General features: G+C 34.5%; 1 pseudogene across 2 annotated transcripts; it reads left to right on the top strand.

The window, feature by feature from the left end:
• Positions 1-1,880: 1,880 nt before the first annotated feature.
• LOC145568708 (nuclear intron maturase 2, mitochondrial pseudogene) lies at positions 1,881-15,238 on the top strand (annotated as a pseudogene). 2 transcript variants are annotated; one of them, XR_014095904.1, is made up of 5 exons: positions 1,881-4,451; positions 5,175-5,380; positions 14,575-14,649; positions 14,740-14,861; positions 14,973-15,238. The product of XR_014095904.1 is annotated as a nuclear intron maturase 2, mitochondrial pseudogene, transcript variant X2 (transcript). The 2 variants fall into 2 exon arrangements; XR_014095903.1 differs by having other exon boundaries at positions 14,740-15,238.
• Positions 15,239-16,080: the final 842 nt, after the last annotated feature.

The following is a 16,080-nucleotide window of genomic DNA, read 5'->3' as shown; positions in this document are numbered from 1 at the left end:
TACACCAAAAGTCATTCTCTTCTCTCTCTCTCTCTCTCTCTCTCTCTCTCGTACTCTAAGCCTTAAACTTATATCCCTAAGTACATCATTCCTTCCTTAAACACTCTAAGGAGTCCATACGACACCCGAGGTTCCGTCCTTAAATCAAGGCGTGAAAGGTAGATTTATATTTTTTATTGAAGTTACTAACAATTTATTCATGATGTAGCAATTTAAAGGAACTCGCGGAATGTGAGTAATTAATTAATTTAATTATTTATTTTATTCTTTATTGCTAGTATCATGATTAGGTTTATTATTATTTGATTTGACTAACATTATTATTGTTAAATTGCTTCCAATATTAATGTTAATTTTATTATATTTTTTATGATCACTATATTGCATGTTTAAAGGGAATATGTAATTGAAAATCACGACTTATAAGATAATTTGGACAACCGATTTAGGTTCCTTTTTAATCTTGTTATTTAATTAAGTGATCACAAATATTTTAGAACTATGTGTGTGTTAATATTCAACCAATTTAGCATAATTATAGTTTAGAGCAAATTGAATCTTTGTTTGCATGTCTTTGAGATTGGAGGAATACTTTTCACTATAAGAATCGAGTAGAGGCCAATACGGGTGAATGTGACTCCATGACTCACTTTGTACCATCATCCCCGATCCTCCTTTCGTGGTTCTGAACCATATGGAGTTAGTAATCTCATGGATTATGAATGGGGTGTAACCTTCACGAGTCAATCGTTGTTGCCTTTCATTGTCCCTTATCGTGGTTGCCTAAAATGATCCGTGAACGGTTTACAAGTTCCTTAAAAACTTGTTGGCGGTCCCTACGTTCCTTGTCCTTAATCATATATGTCAATTCTCACTTCTTAAGAGTGCCAAGAATATTCAAACATGCTTTAACGTAGGCGCACTTTAAACAACGCCTACAGTGATGAATTATGGAAATGGGTAGAAGTGTAGAACCGTAGAAGCTAGAGGAAAATTCTGAGAGAGATGAGGGAAATGGGTTTTGGTGGAAAATTTAGGACCCTAACATAATTATACTTCAGTTTTTTTTTTTTTTTTTTTTTTTTTTTTTTTTTTTTTTTTTAACAGAGAATGTAACACCGTTAACTATTAGGCACTAATATTGAGTAATTATCTAATGACAGGACACTAAAGTGGAAATATTAAAATCATGGGTCGACAAAGTGGAATTACTTGAACATTGGGACACCAAAGTGTAAGGCCCTGTTCTCATCAGATTATTTTCAGTTCAGCTCACTTCAGTTCAATTCAGCTCTAATCACTTTAGTTCAGTTCAGTTTAGCTCTAATAAGTTTAGTTCAGTTCAGCTCTAATAAGTTTAGTTTAGTTTAGTTCAGTTCAGCTCAATTCAGTCAATGAGAACAAACCCTAAATTTTTCTTTTTTCTTTCCTTTCTAAGGCTTGTACCTCTTTTAATTAAAAACAAATGTGCGGCCCGAGCGTTGCACTGGGTTACCACTTTGATTAAATTGTTTCTTTATGAAATATATTATCATCTTCTTTGACAAAATGAAATATATTATCATCGATTATGTATGTTATGCTTAAATGTTAAAAATTATGTTACTAATTGATAAAGAGTATAAAAAGATATTTTTTAACACTCTATTGTTTGTGAAATGTTGATTTTATTCCTCTTATGTTTTTTTTTTTTTTCCAAACTACTTATCTCGTATTTCTATTTTAATTGATGCATGTCATTTATAATTATATTTATATGTATAGATAACATCAATTGTTATTGGCTAAGATGGTAAGAAAGTAAATCTTGTTTATTTGATTTCTAATATAGATAATAATAATAATAATAATTAAAATTAACAGTATCATTTCCTCGTCAAGGACGTCAACCGAGTAGAAGCACCGCCGTTTCCTTGTACTAGCATTTTAGGTTTCAACAATTATTCAAATTCAAGGTTTCAACGAATACCACCAACCTGAGCAACCCAAGGAAACCCATCATTTTATCCATCGAACACGAATGACCCATTTCCTGTTTCCGTCATTAAAGCTGGCCATTGATAGTGGAGGAAGCTTTTTTTTGGAAAATTTCATGGGGTAGTTCTGTTTCACTCTCTTCATTTCATTGAGGTTTGTTTTCATATTCATACTGTGCTACAGTTACATATTATAATTTTGTCAAATTTTCGAAATGCGTCGAAATCTTACAATAACAGGATATAGGGTTTTAGCTGGGTCAATTAATCAAACCTTAAAACCCTCAATTTTATGCAACAATTTCATTGAGCGCAATCATAGGTCAATTGGGTTTTCATTATTTCGGGCATTTTCTGGGTTTCATGACAATAGGAGAAAACCTGACCCAGATGACCCTTTAAGCTTAATGAAGGAAGATGGGGTTGCAGTTTGCTCACATATGTGGATTGAGAATTTTCGCGAATCCGAAAAGAGTGTTAGCAATTTGACTTCATATCTTAGGAAATTTGAGTTGTGGATATTGGCATATCAGAAGGTGTATGCTGATGAAACTGGTTCTTATTTGCCTCGACATTCGATACAAAGGTCGGCCTTGGAGGATTTGTTGGCTCTTAGGAATGCAGTTCTTGATGATAGGTTTAAATGGGGTGCTAGGTTGAACTTTTATATCAAGTCACCTAGGGATAAGACTGAGTATGATTCTTTATCGAAAAGGAAGATTAAGACGATATTAACCACCACGCAACCGGCTCCGTATCAAGATAGGATTGTGCAGGAGGTTTTGTTTATGATTTTAGAGCCCATTTATGAGGCTCGGTTTTCGCAGAAGTCGTATGCATTTAGACCTGGTAGGACTGCTCATACTGTTTTGAGGGTTATTAGGAGGTCATTTGCTGGGTATTTGTGGTATATAAAAGGAGATTTGAGTACCATTCTTGATGGTGTGAAGGTTGGGTTAGTTATAAATGCTTTAATGAGAGACGTGAGGGATAAGAAGGTGGTTGATTTGATACGATCAGCTCTTGTGATTCCAGTGATTGCGACAAAGATTGATGATGGTGATAAAAAGAAGAAGAAACGAAAATATCAGAAGAAGAAGGTTTTGGCAGATGATGAACCAAAACCTGATCCATATTGGTTGGATTCATTTTTTGGGTTTGCTCCAGAGGAAGCAGAGAAGGTTCCTTCCTGGGGTCATTGTGGAATTTTGAGCCCACTGTTGGCGAATATAATCCTAGATGAATTGGATCATTGGATGGAGGGTAAGATTAAGGAGTTTTATCATCCTTCAAAAAGTGATGTCATTTGGAATACGCCAGAAGGCGAAGCAGAGCAGGGAAATACTTCATGGCCTGAGTTTGTCCCCACTAGTGGACCAGATAAAACACGAAAAATGGACTTTATCAGGTATGGAGGTCACATTTTGATTGGGATTCGAGGACCCAGAGCTGATGCAGCAATATTAAGAAAGCAGTTGATTGAGTTCTGTGATCAGAAATATCTTCTGAAGCTTGACAATGATAGCCTGCCTATTGAGCACATAACTAAGGGAATTATGTTTCTTGATCACGTGTTATGCCGAAGAGTTGTTTATCCCACACTACGCTACACAGCTAGCGGTGGAAAAATTATCAGTGAGAAGGGTGTTGGAACTCTGTTATCCGTGACAGCAAGTCTGAAGCAATGTATTAAGCAATTCAGGAAGTTGAACCTTCTGAAAGGGGATCGAGAACCTGACCCACAGCCTTGTTTCAGAATGTTTCATGCTACTCAAGCTCACACTAATGCTCAGATGAACAAGCTGCTATGCACTATGGTTGAGTGGTACAGATATGCTGATAATAGGAAGAAAATTGTTAATTTTTGCTCTTATATTATCAGAGGATCACTTGCAAAGCTGTATGCTGCGAAATATAAGCTTCGTTCACGTGCAAAAGTGTACAAGATTAGTGATAGAACCCTTAGTCGTCCTTTAAAGGAGAAAAAGGGGCTTTCGCCTGAGTATCAGAACATGCTGAGGATGGGTCTTGCAGAGTCTATTGAAGGGCTGAAGTATACAAGGATGTCTCTTGTGCCTGAGACAGATTACACCCCTTTTCCTAATAGCTGGAGGCCTGAACATGAAAAGGCATTGTTAGAGTTCCTGAGCCTTGATGATCCTAAGACCTTGGAGGATCAGAGGAACTGCATCAAAGAGGAAGGCCTAATTTCACCACAAGATTATATTTCTATGCTCGTTTGGAACTATAAAAGAAATGCTATTGTATCGGATCAACTCTCGTTAATAAATGGTGGTAGCAAGAACATTGAAAGTTATGATCAGTCTCAGTTGGAGTTGAGTAATGAGGACTGTGTTGAAAGAAGTGAAGATGAAGAAGAAAATGAAGAGAGAATTGACATGGCACACATGTGAGGTACCTTGGTGTCTGAGCTTTTTGAACTTTGAGTGTAAAGGAAGAAGTCATGCTTGAAAGGTATGAACATCTGAGTTTTTCTCCTGGGGTAGTCTAAACACCCACTCAATATTACTCTTGTGACATCTTGTAAAATTTCATGCCTTATAAAGGCCGTTTTGAAATATGATTTCTACAATAATTAAGGTTTTCTCAACTAGGCTGACAAGCTTATTATTTATATAATTATTGCTTGCATTTTGAAGTTATAGTCTTTGAAATTTGTATGAAGTTGAAGTCTTTTGAATCATGTATAACCAAACGTCCCTGCTTTCTCCTTTCACTAACCTAAGAAATAAAATATTAAGTTGCCAAAGGAAACAAGATAAAGAAGTACTAAAGAAAGCTATTTATATATAATTTTCTTGCATTTCAGTTTCATTGTACACCCTATTTAAGTTCACAGAGTCCGTCAAGGTTAATGGACATGCTTCGAAGGAGATGCCTTCTTGAGTCAATTTTATGAACTAATATGTTTTTGGTTTCCTGGAGGTCTCCCTTCATGTCACATATAATATCAATTGAGGGCAATATATTGATTTAAAATTTTGCTTCTATTAGTTTAGATGGATTATTTTTGGAATATTAAAGTTCTGTTGGCTTCTATTTTTGGTATCTGTATATGAGGAAAATCTAGTGCCTTAAAATATTGCATCTATTATTTCAGATGGATAAATAGTAGAATATTGGCAATTTTTTTGGTCTTGTGTTTTTATAACTGTGATTGCAATTGATCTACAACAGAAGATTGAGGAAACAGTAAAAATAAACTTCATGTGTTGCTCGAAAATATCAAGCTCATATATATCAAAGGGAGTCAGTGGAAGAGTTATTGATGTCAAAGAAATTTCTTTTGTGAAAGTTGGAAGCCATCTTCTGAATGGTCAAATCGTTAATCAGTGGAAGATGCTTTTATGGAAAACAAATTTGTCAGCTTGTGCAAGCTTTAGGTAAGTATCTTCTGTGTTAATGTTAATTTTATACAGTATGAAGTTTGAGCAGTGCTCTAATTGCTAAGTTGCTGTTGACATAATTATGAACGTATTTAAATTTAGATTGGTACTGTCTTTCTTAAATAGCTCATTTGCTGTATCTTAAAGGACTTTAAGTTGTCTGTGTTCTAATATAAACCACTTACTAAAGTTCTCTTAAGCAATCTAGGATTAAATGCAAAAAGCTGACCAGAGAGAGAGGTACAATCAGAAGCATATCATAACACAGTTTTGTGAGTCTTTTGAATTTTATGTAGGAAGATAGAGATTTAGTTGGAAAAGAAAGAGAGAAGAAAATTAGAAATTAATAGAGGAGAGTGGACTGAGAGAATCATGAAGAATATCATTGAGACACTTATAGTTTGATTTTAGAAGGGACTAAGCCTCTCAAAAGCCTATAGATTGTACCAGATTCCCCGTTAAATGATATTCTTTTAGCTTCTACTATTTCTTAATTAAGACAATCTTCTCCTCTACTGATTTTTTCAGAACAATTTTGCTGAACAAGGTTTGCTTAACTTATTTTTGCCGGCTTTTACTTTAGTATTATTTTTGCTCAAAAAATTATATATTGTAACTTATTCAAATAAATTGTGGAGATGCTTCCCATATAATATCTAGTAATTCTTGGATTTCTATTCTTGAGAACTAACACTCTTAAACACAAACAATGATTATAGTTAAGCGTAATATAAGTCTGAATCTAGAGTCTTAACCCTTATAGCTAGTTCTTTTGTGTTATCTTGGCTGCTCTAGATATTAGCCATTTGGATCAATATTATTCTGTTGAATCTTCTAGCAATTCTTAGCTATTGGTTTGACTTGTTTTGGAAGTAAGGCTCTGGTGAATTAGTGGGGTATATTCTGAGTTGAGTTGGTCTTGGCTGGTTTAGCCAGAAAATGGTAAGCATTTGTTGTGAGTGGGCGCTGCTTAAAGTTTTTGCTTTATTTTCATTCCTAATTTTATCCTTTTAGGTATTTTAACACATCCATAATTACATGCAGCTTTGCTATTCCCATCTTTCTAGCATAATCCTCTCTGGATACCTAACTCAGTTCATATAAGTATATAACATTGATGAATCTTTAAGTATAGTGCGGTCACACAATCATGTGAAGCACTTACTCTTGAGCAAATCATTTCCATCTATTGTTATTACACCCTCTCTTGGCTTTGACTCCCTCTTAGTTCTAAGATGGCATTCCATGTTATTAGTTTTTCTCCGAGCAAAGCCTTATCCTCTTCACCTTATGTTTGCTGAAATTAAATTAATTTTACCGACTTTAATATTTTTATTTTATTGATTCTCTATTATATTTGCTGTTCAAAGTTACTTGCCAGTTGCCATAATTTATTTTTTACTGATTTGAAATATTGTTACAGACTTAAATTATTTTAATTAAATATACCTTGGTTTCAGATGTACGAATGGTCAAACTATTGCTCCAAATTAAACTAACTCCAATTATAAATCTTGTCTACCAACACAATATCATCCATTGATAACATACAACTTGGTCTCATTGTCTCAGATGTACAAATGGTTCACAATTATGAACTTTTGTTTCATTTAGTCCATATATGATGAACATATAGATTGGAGATTACAAACATAAAGTGTTTTTTATTTATTTAATTTAATTTTTGTAAATTATATTTAACTCCACAATGAAAATAATCATATAGCTCAAAATTATAAACATTTCTTTTTAGTTTATTTAACAGACAAGATGAACATATATCTCAAATATCATAAACATAGCAGATGTGTTTGTAATCTTAGATTTTATGGTGTGCAAGATTTTTTTTTTTTTTTTTTTTTTTTTTTTTTTTTTTTTTTTTTTTAAGGAATATGGTGTGCTAGATATTATTAATGCTTCCACTAGCCCATCTTTTGTGCACCCAATAAATGTGGAAGCATAGTTTAATGGTACTATAATTTCTTAAATCCACAATAAAATTCGCTGGTGAAGCATTACCTCGTATAATTTTTGCTGTGTCAATTGTCAAAATCTTGTAACCCTTGGATTACAATTTTTTTTTTCCCAATTATAATTCCTCTAGAAGCAATTGAAAAAGAAAGGGCATTTACTTCTCTTTGTGCACAACCAATATTCTAAATCTAACAGCTTAATACCCCATTAGAACTACTGCATATTAATGGGAACTAACAACTTAGAAGATTCCTAATTCAATTGATGTGTGTGTGATATTGGACAATAATTTTGTTTGCAATGTGAATTTCAAGGCATGCACATGTTGGCCGTTTCTGAACTTGATACCTTTTTCTATTCCGAACTAAATACTCCCTCCATCCATGATATAGTCTCTGTTTTCCCTTTTAAATGTCCCACAATGTCGTTCATATATCCTTTATTAGACACTATGAAATATCTCAAGTACTCCCATTATTTGTCTTTACTCACTACACTATCGAGATTACCCTCCTATTTCTTCTTATATTTGTGCCCCACTCATTTTCATGTACTTTCCTCTTTTTCTTGTACTTATTACATAAGCCCCTAACTCACATTTCTTGTACTTTTCTCTCATTTTCATTTACTTCATGTATTCTCTCCTCCCATTTCGTAATTCCCGTGAAATATTACAAATGGGGCACTGTATTAGGGACGGAGGGAGTATTATAATTTTTTATGGTTTCCTATGCCGTAGTTTGACCAAAAGTCATGCTTTAACTGAATTCTGTGACCTTATTTTGCAAAATCATTGTAAGAACCTTAAATCTCGGTAAGAAAATAGGGATATAATTGTTTAAAAAAGAAAAAAAAACTTTGGCCTTTTCTTCCTAAACTAGAACTCGCATTATTTATGGCTATTTAAGCACACCCACCTTACCTGTTTTCCTTAGCCACTACTATCCCTTCACCATCTTTACTACACAAATAATACTTTCACCATCTCTACTACGCAAATACTACCTCCATTTCATAATAGTTGCGGTAGTTTGACTTTTAAACTATTCATAATTCATATACTTAATTTGACTACATTATTTACCAATAAATAAAAAACATATGTTGTCATGTGAAATAATTTGGATCATCCTTCATGTATAAATGTCAAATGTTCATATAATTAACGGCATAAAACTGCTTGAATTTTTTATATTTATAGATGCTTGGTGTCCAAACAGACCGAATTTTATCTTTCATTAACAAATATAGCTAGTTGTAAACTACTTTTAAAATCATTCCATCAATCCAGCTAGTCAAAATTAAGTCTATATATGTCTTCCTTTGCTCATATGAATTTGTTCACAATTCACAAATTCCAAATCGGTTTCGTGTGCTATGAATTTGTAGATGTAGTATGTGTTTACAGGTGAATACCCTGGTCAGATTTGTTGTTGACACTTTGGTGGAACTACTAGATGATATGGAGACAATGTTTTTTTTTTTTTTTTTTTTTCCTTATTTAATAATTGGCTAACAAATTTCTTATTTGTGTTATTTACTGGAGAACATTTTCATGTATTGACTGATGAATCACAAATTGACAAATATGCCTAGAGTTAGTGCCCTGTTGACGTGGAATATCACTCCCCCATAATCTCTCCTAAAAGAACAGTAAACCCTTTTGCTATATTTACGGTGAAAGTTCAGGTTTTTTAGAGCATGTTTGGGGAAGTTTTCATCCATTCAACGCAATTTTCAACTTGTTAAAAATAGCAGTTTTACTCCCTCCATCACGTTTTATTCTTTACGTTTTGACTTAGCCAACTTTTAAAAAATTTAACTATAAAAATTCACTTTTCTCTGTTTTCTTTTATGTACCCCTTTCATACATATTGAGGGGGAGAAAGTAAAAGGCAATATTCAGCCATCTAATTACTTGTCCAGTTGCCCCACCCCTTAACGTTAACCTTATTCCCGCCATTCTTTCAAACCATCCCAATGCCACCATCACCACCGCTGCTACTCCAATGCCACCATCACCACCGCTGCTACTCCAATGCCACCATCACCACCGCTGCTACTCCAATGCCACCATCATCACTGCAAAATGGCTGCTCAAATCAAGAGGAGAAAGAAAGTATCAAGAAAAATACTACACCCCTACACGGCCAACCACCACAACCAAACCCCTTCATTTGGCCGAATCTCACCACCAGCACCTTCGTTTTTTCCCCTCAAAATTTGAGATCATGGTGGTTGAATTTAACCATAGAATTATCATATTTGGAACCCGTGGCAAATTCCAACCACCATGGTTTCGAGTTATGTGAATTTCATTACTGGATGTGGTGAGGGTTAGTGTCTTGGTTGGGTTGTTGTTTCAGTCAAAGTAGGGTAGATGGGTAGTGTTTCCTTGGAAGATGGTGGTTGTTAGAAAATAACTATGGGAATGAAGAACTTAGTTTTAAAAAGCGCGCCTAGGCGCAAGGCTCACAAAGGTTCAAGTCAGTGAGCTTTAACCATTTCAGGCGCAAGCTCCTACCAAAAGCGTGTGCCTTGGTGCGCCTCTGCCTTTGCCAGGGCGCTGCGCCTAGGTCGCTTAACAGTCAAACGCGAGAGAGGATGAAGATTTTTGTTAAATCTACAGAAAAAGACCAAAATTTTTGTAAATTAATACATTACAGTCTTTTTTTGCAATTTTGAATAAAAACCCTCAATTCATTGCATGAATTAGCTTCAATTTTACTCCCAAATCGAAAGCCCTAAATATAAGAAACCCTAATTTGTGAATTCTGAAATAATTGGGGAAATTAGATGTGATGCCACAATAAAAGTTGTGGGTGAGCTTTTCCTGGTGGATTCCAGCACCAGAATTATCGCATTGTCGTCGTCAAGCTCTGCTTGGTTGGTCTTCCTTAGATTTTTTTTCTCTTTCTTCGAATTTTTTCTTTTTTCTCTTTCTTCGATCCTCTTTCTATCATTATCTCTCTTCAGCCTTCACCCCTTTTCTAACGCTTCTGTCCACCTTTTTCCTTTTTTCCCCTTAAAGAGGATACAACTTTATACTCACCTCATTTCTGTATTTTGTATTTTTGTTTTGTTTTTAAAAAATCAATTTTATAAGTTAAGACTTATTTTGTTTTTAAAAAGGTTTTTTTTTTTTTTTTTTTTTTTTTTTTTTTTTTTTTTTTTTTTTTTTTTTTTTTTAACCAGTTTTAATTTTTTATTTAAAATTATTTTCACATAATTAATACCAAGAAAGCAGTAAAATATATATAAAAATTAAAAATTTTGCACCTCATATACGAAAGGCGCGCGCCTGCACCTTGCACGTAGGATCTAGGGACCCTTTGCGCCTCGGTGCTCCTTTTAAAACTAAGATGAAGAATTAGGGACGTGTTTACATTGTCCTTAAAGCAATTATAACCCTCACTATGATTGCTATGGGTTACAAGCTAATATGCTTCCAGGATTTCCCTAAATTTCAAGATCAATTAAAGCAATGTAATTAAACTCCCTAAGAACACATTAAGAACAATTAGAATAGATAAGGAAGAAGAAGTTAAAAGTAAGCTATAATTGGAGCCCATAAATATATATAATATACAACTTTTTTTAATCCAAGAGTCACTATTTTCCAAACAATAATTAATTATAATAATCTAATTTTTAATGAATAGTCACTATTATGATAATTAATTATCCGTAGGAAAGTAACTGCTTATACTTGTTTGATCGATAATCCCGCCCAATCAGGCAAATAAGAAAATAAATTTGCTTTCGCGTCCGACCGGGCTAACTTAGCCCTATTGGGCTAGCAATCGTAAATTTTCTAAGTATACGTTCGTGCCCGATTGGCAAAGCCTGCGCGATCAGGCTCAATTAGGCTCATGATCATAATCCTGGCCTCATGTTAAAATTTGTTGTGCTCCAAATATTAAACTTTTACACTAGCTCCAAGCTAAACTTTTTATATTTAATCAATGTGAGAGTTTATTCCTCTATTCATCAAGTTAAATAAAATAGAGTAACTAATTTCCTCTATTCATCCAATGTGAAACTTTCTTCTCAACAAGCTAAATAGAGCTGAATAAGCTAACTTTTTCTATTACTAATGTGGGACTTTCATCCCAACATTAAGCTATATACACTAACCTATATAACCATCTTCTATTTTAGCAATGTGAGACTAGTTTCTCCTAATGACATTTCTAGCTCAAGTAATGCTAGAAACTTGTTTGATTTCTTTAGTGAACCTAGAAGAAGTGTAAGGGCAAGGAAGGAGAAAAATTTGGGTCCAAATTTTATTGATTCACAAGTTATTCTTTTTCTTGTAGAAAGTGATAGATGTGAGGTTACTAATAGAATACTCATTCTACTTGATGCTGACATTAATGTAGAGGATGGTCCAAAAACGTTTAAAGAAGCAATGGTTTCTAGAAACACAACTTTTTGGAAGGAGGCAATAAATGATGAGATGGATTCCTTGACTTCAAATAATACTTGGTATCTCACAGATTTGCTACCCGTTTTCAAAGATGTTGGATGTAGATAGGTGTTTAGAATTAAAAAGGACACAAATGGGAAGATAATCTCTTTTAAGGCTAGGTTGGTGGTAGAAGGGTTTACTCAAAAGAAAGGGGTGGATTATTTTGATATTTATGCACCCATTGCTAGAATTACATCCATTAGAGTGCTTATGGTTTGCTTGATCATCAAATGGATGTAAAAGTAGGTTTTCTAAATGGTGATTTAGATGAGGAAGTGTACATGAGGCAAGCATTTGAATATCAAAGAAGGCAATTCCCTCATAATTAGTCATGTAAACTTGAGAAGAATAATGGTAGAGTAGTTACTCAACTTCAGTATGCAAGTGCAATAAGTAGTAATGTATGCATCACATTGTACTAGGCCCGATATTGCATTTGTAGTTTGCAAACTTTCTAGATTTACTAGCAATCCTAGTGTTGAACATTAAAAGCTATTGGTAGAGTTTTTGGTTTCTTAAAGAGAACCAAAAATCTTGGTTTCTTAAAGAGAACCAAAAATCTTAGTTTGCTTTATAATAGATTTTCTTTGTTCTTGAGGGTTTTCAGATGCTAGTTGGATTACTAAAACTGGTGATGATAAATCCACTAGTGGCGGGTGGGTTTTTATGCCCGGTGGAGGTGCTGTTTCTTTGGCTTCAAAGAAACAGACTTGTATTATTCATTCCACCATGGAGGCTGAATTTTTAGTTTTAGCAGCAGTAGGGAAGGAAGCAGAACGGTCGAGGAACATGTTATTAGATGTAGAGTTGTGGCCACAACCGATGTTAGAGCGTATAATAAGATTTATAGTGGAAAATCTTTGGCATATTAGTTTTAAGACATGCATATGTATGTAACTGTTGTGCATGGACGATCTTGCAATAATTTGGCGGATCCATTTACAAAAGGATTACCAAGGGACATGGCGCAAACTATGCCCAAGGAAATTGGTTTGAAACCAATTATTTAATCAAGAACAATGGAAACCCACCTTTTCCCATAGTACTACACCTATATTAAAGGTTCAATGTGGTAAAAACAAGTTGTTTGTCGATGATATATTGATTATTGTTGAGTATAATTGTATATATATATGTAAGGGTGAGTTTTAGACTCTCAATGAAGTTTCAAAGGTTATTTTTTTACTTCACCTATATGAACATATAAGAATGTTGTTCCTAGCAAAAGTGTGTTTTACTTTTGGAGATGTTCATAAATACCCGGATGAGCACGTGGCCATAATAGTGCTACCAGGTCTAAGAACATTTGGTTTAACAATCTTGTGTGTAGAATTTCCGGTAATGATATTTAAGATTATGGTACAAAGCTACATGTTATCATTAATTTTGTTGTTACTTCGAAAGTTTGCACTAAGTGGAGGTTAAAATCGATAATATACCTTCATTGATGCATAATTTTGTTGGTTAAGATTTAAGAACATACACCAATTTTGAAGACTAAGTGGGGGATTGTTAGATTAGTCTTCACAATAGGTGTTGTGAATGATGGGAAATTAGTCCCATTGGTATAATATAAGTTTGTTATATAGGTTAGTGTATATAGCTTAATGTTGGGATGGAAGTCCCACATTGGTAGAATAGAAGAAGTTAGCTTGTTTAATTCTGTTTAGCTTGTTGTTGGGAAGAAAGTTCAATAGAGGATATTAGCTACTCTATTCCATTTAACTTGATGTTGTGAAGAAACCCTTACATTGGTTAAAAGGAAAAGTTTAGCTTGGAGCTAGTGTATAAGTTTAATATTTGGAGCATAACAAATTTTAATGTGAATCAAGGATTATGACCACGGGCCCGATCTGGCACAAACATGTACTTAGAAAATTAATGGTATCGGGCTAAGTTGGCCCGGTCGGGCGCAAAAGCAAACTTCTTTTCTTATTTGCTCGATTGGGGCGAGTGTGATAATTGCTTATGATAATAGTGACTTTTCATTAAAAGTCGGATTATCTTTTATTGTTTGGAAAGTAGTGACTCTTGGATTAAAAAAAGTTGTATATTATATATATTCATGGGCTCCAATCATAACTTACTTTTAACTTCTTCCTCATTTATTCTTAATTGTTCTTAAAGTGTTCTTAGAGAGTTCAATTACATTGCTTTAATTGATCTCAAAATTTAGGGAAATCCTAGAAGCATATTAACCGCTAACCCATAGCAATCATAGTGGGGGTTATAATTGCTTTAAGGACAGTGTAAACACGTCCCTAATTCTTCATTCTTCATAGCTATTTTCTAACAGTGGTGAGGGTGGATAGTGTTTTCGGGGAAGGTGGTTAGGGTGGGTGGTGGTGAGGAGAAGATGGTGATGGGTGTGGTTTTTAGGGGAGCAGTGAGTGTGGTGGCAGTGCTGGTGATGATGTCGCTGGAGAGGCGGTGGTGATAGTGGCATTGTGGTAGTGGGCTTGGTTGGTGATGGCTAATGGTTAAAGGAGGGAGTGGTTAAGGAGAGAGTGTGGTTGAAGTTAAAATCACGGGCTTGGATAATTAGTGGGGTTGTATCACTTGTATGTTTCAAATGTTGTTTAATTAAGTGTAGTATGGTAATTTTGTAAGAAGTGTTGTAACTATTATGACATTTCCTTTTTATAAAAATGTTGCACATAAAGGAAACCAGAGGAAGTAGATAAAAACTATGCTATGTGGGATATTGTTTGATTGCTATCTGACTGCTCCATTTTTCTTTATCTAGGGCCTACGTGGTTACCTGTATTTGTGCCACCCTCTACACTCAGCTCAAACACAAGTGAGAGGATTTGAAGAGCAGGTACATAAATTTTGATTTGTTAGTACATTATTGGCAATGCCTTGGGTTCATTATCCAAATCGCAGGTTAATAATTATTTATCATCTGCAGGTTCATTTTTGAATTGTAGGAATAGTGCAACAAGAAATTGACATGATGAAAAATCATGTGCCTCAAGCTTCAAATAAAGAATCCTGTTCAATTGCACAAAACCAGTAATAATAAGTTTAGAGGTAACAATAGTGAACATATCTATCTCATTTCGCATCAGATCCTTCCAATCTATACGTAGGCTTATGTGTAGATGCAATATAGGAGGTTACACTAGTGACTTTTCATTTCAGGGTATTTTTCGGGCGGCTTGAATTTGGTCTTCAGGGTCGCTCTAAACTTAGTAAGTTGTACTTTGCCTACTTGGGTTTAACTCCAGGCTTCCAAGATGTACAGACTTGATCAAACAGTGTAAAAATTACTACTATTTTTTTTTTTTTGCGACGTAGCTTAATTTAAGAGATTAAACGCTAAGTTTTTGCTGATGTATTAAAGCTTTCTTGTCATTTTGATCTTGTGCCAAACTTTTACCTTAAATAAATGCCTAACCTTGGAAGTATATTGACGTAGTTATATAGATTAAGACATTAAATAATTGTCTTGAGGGGTAGTAATGAAGGATTTCCCTATTATGATTGGATTACTCTAGTTATGGCATTGAGTTCTTCTTTGCAATTGGATGAATTAATAAGAGCTATCTAAGGTGAGACATTGTGGTGTATGTTGTTTGCAAATGAATGTATTGGTGGTTCGGGAGACTGGAGTTGGGGTTAATGCCAAATTGAAGCAATGGAGACAAAGCTTAAATATAGTTTTTAGCACTAAGAGGAAGTTTAGTGGGAATATAGTAACATTGGATGGTAAGGAAGCACCCAAAATTATTGTTCGAGTGTTTTAAATACCTTGGCTTGATTTTCAATATAGTGAAGAAATCAACCAAGTTGTGACCGAGCAACAAATGGGATATTGTGTAATCATAGCATACCTTCCAAGATAAAGAGAATTCTACCGGAAGGTCTGATGTTATATGGGTTAGAATGTTGGCACTTAGGATGGATCATATTAGAACGATGAGAGTACTAGTGATGCATATGCGTGAGAACTCCTTAAAGGATAGAATTAGAGATGTAAATGTTAGAAGGAAAGTTAGAATTCAGATGTCAAAGATAAAATAAGGGAGAATCAATTGTGTTGATTTGGGAAATGCATAAAGTTAAGATCCCATCGGTGGGATCTTTGAAGAGGCTAAAGCAGACCATAAATTACTTGGAAGGAAGGATTATAGAAAGACATGAAAAAATTGGGTGTGCAGGAGCATTTGACATGGGGGGACGTAAGGGAATGGAAGGAGAGAACATGGTTAGCAAGTACTTGGTTGTTGGAGCCGACCCCATCTTTGGG

Source organism: Chenopodium album, chromosome 11 (genome assembly GCF_948465745.1).
Source record: "Chenopodium album chromosome 11, dcCheAlbu1.1, whole genome shotgun sequence".
In the NCBI taxonomy this organism is placed as follows: domain Eukaryota; kingdom Viridiplantae; phylum Streptophyta; class Magnoliopsida; order Caryophyllales; family Amaranthaceae; genus Chenopodium; species Chenopodium album.
The sequence above is the reverse complement of the archived record's forward strand: the minus strand, read 5'-3'. Positions and strand labels throughout refer to the sequence as shown.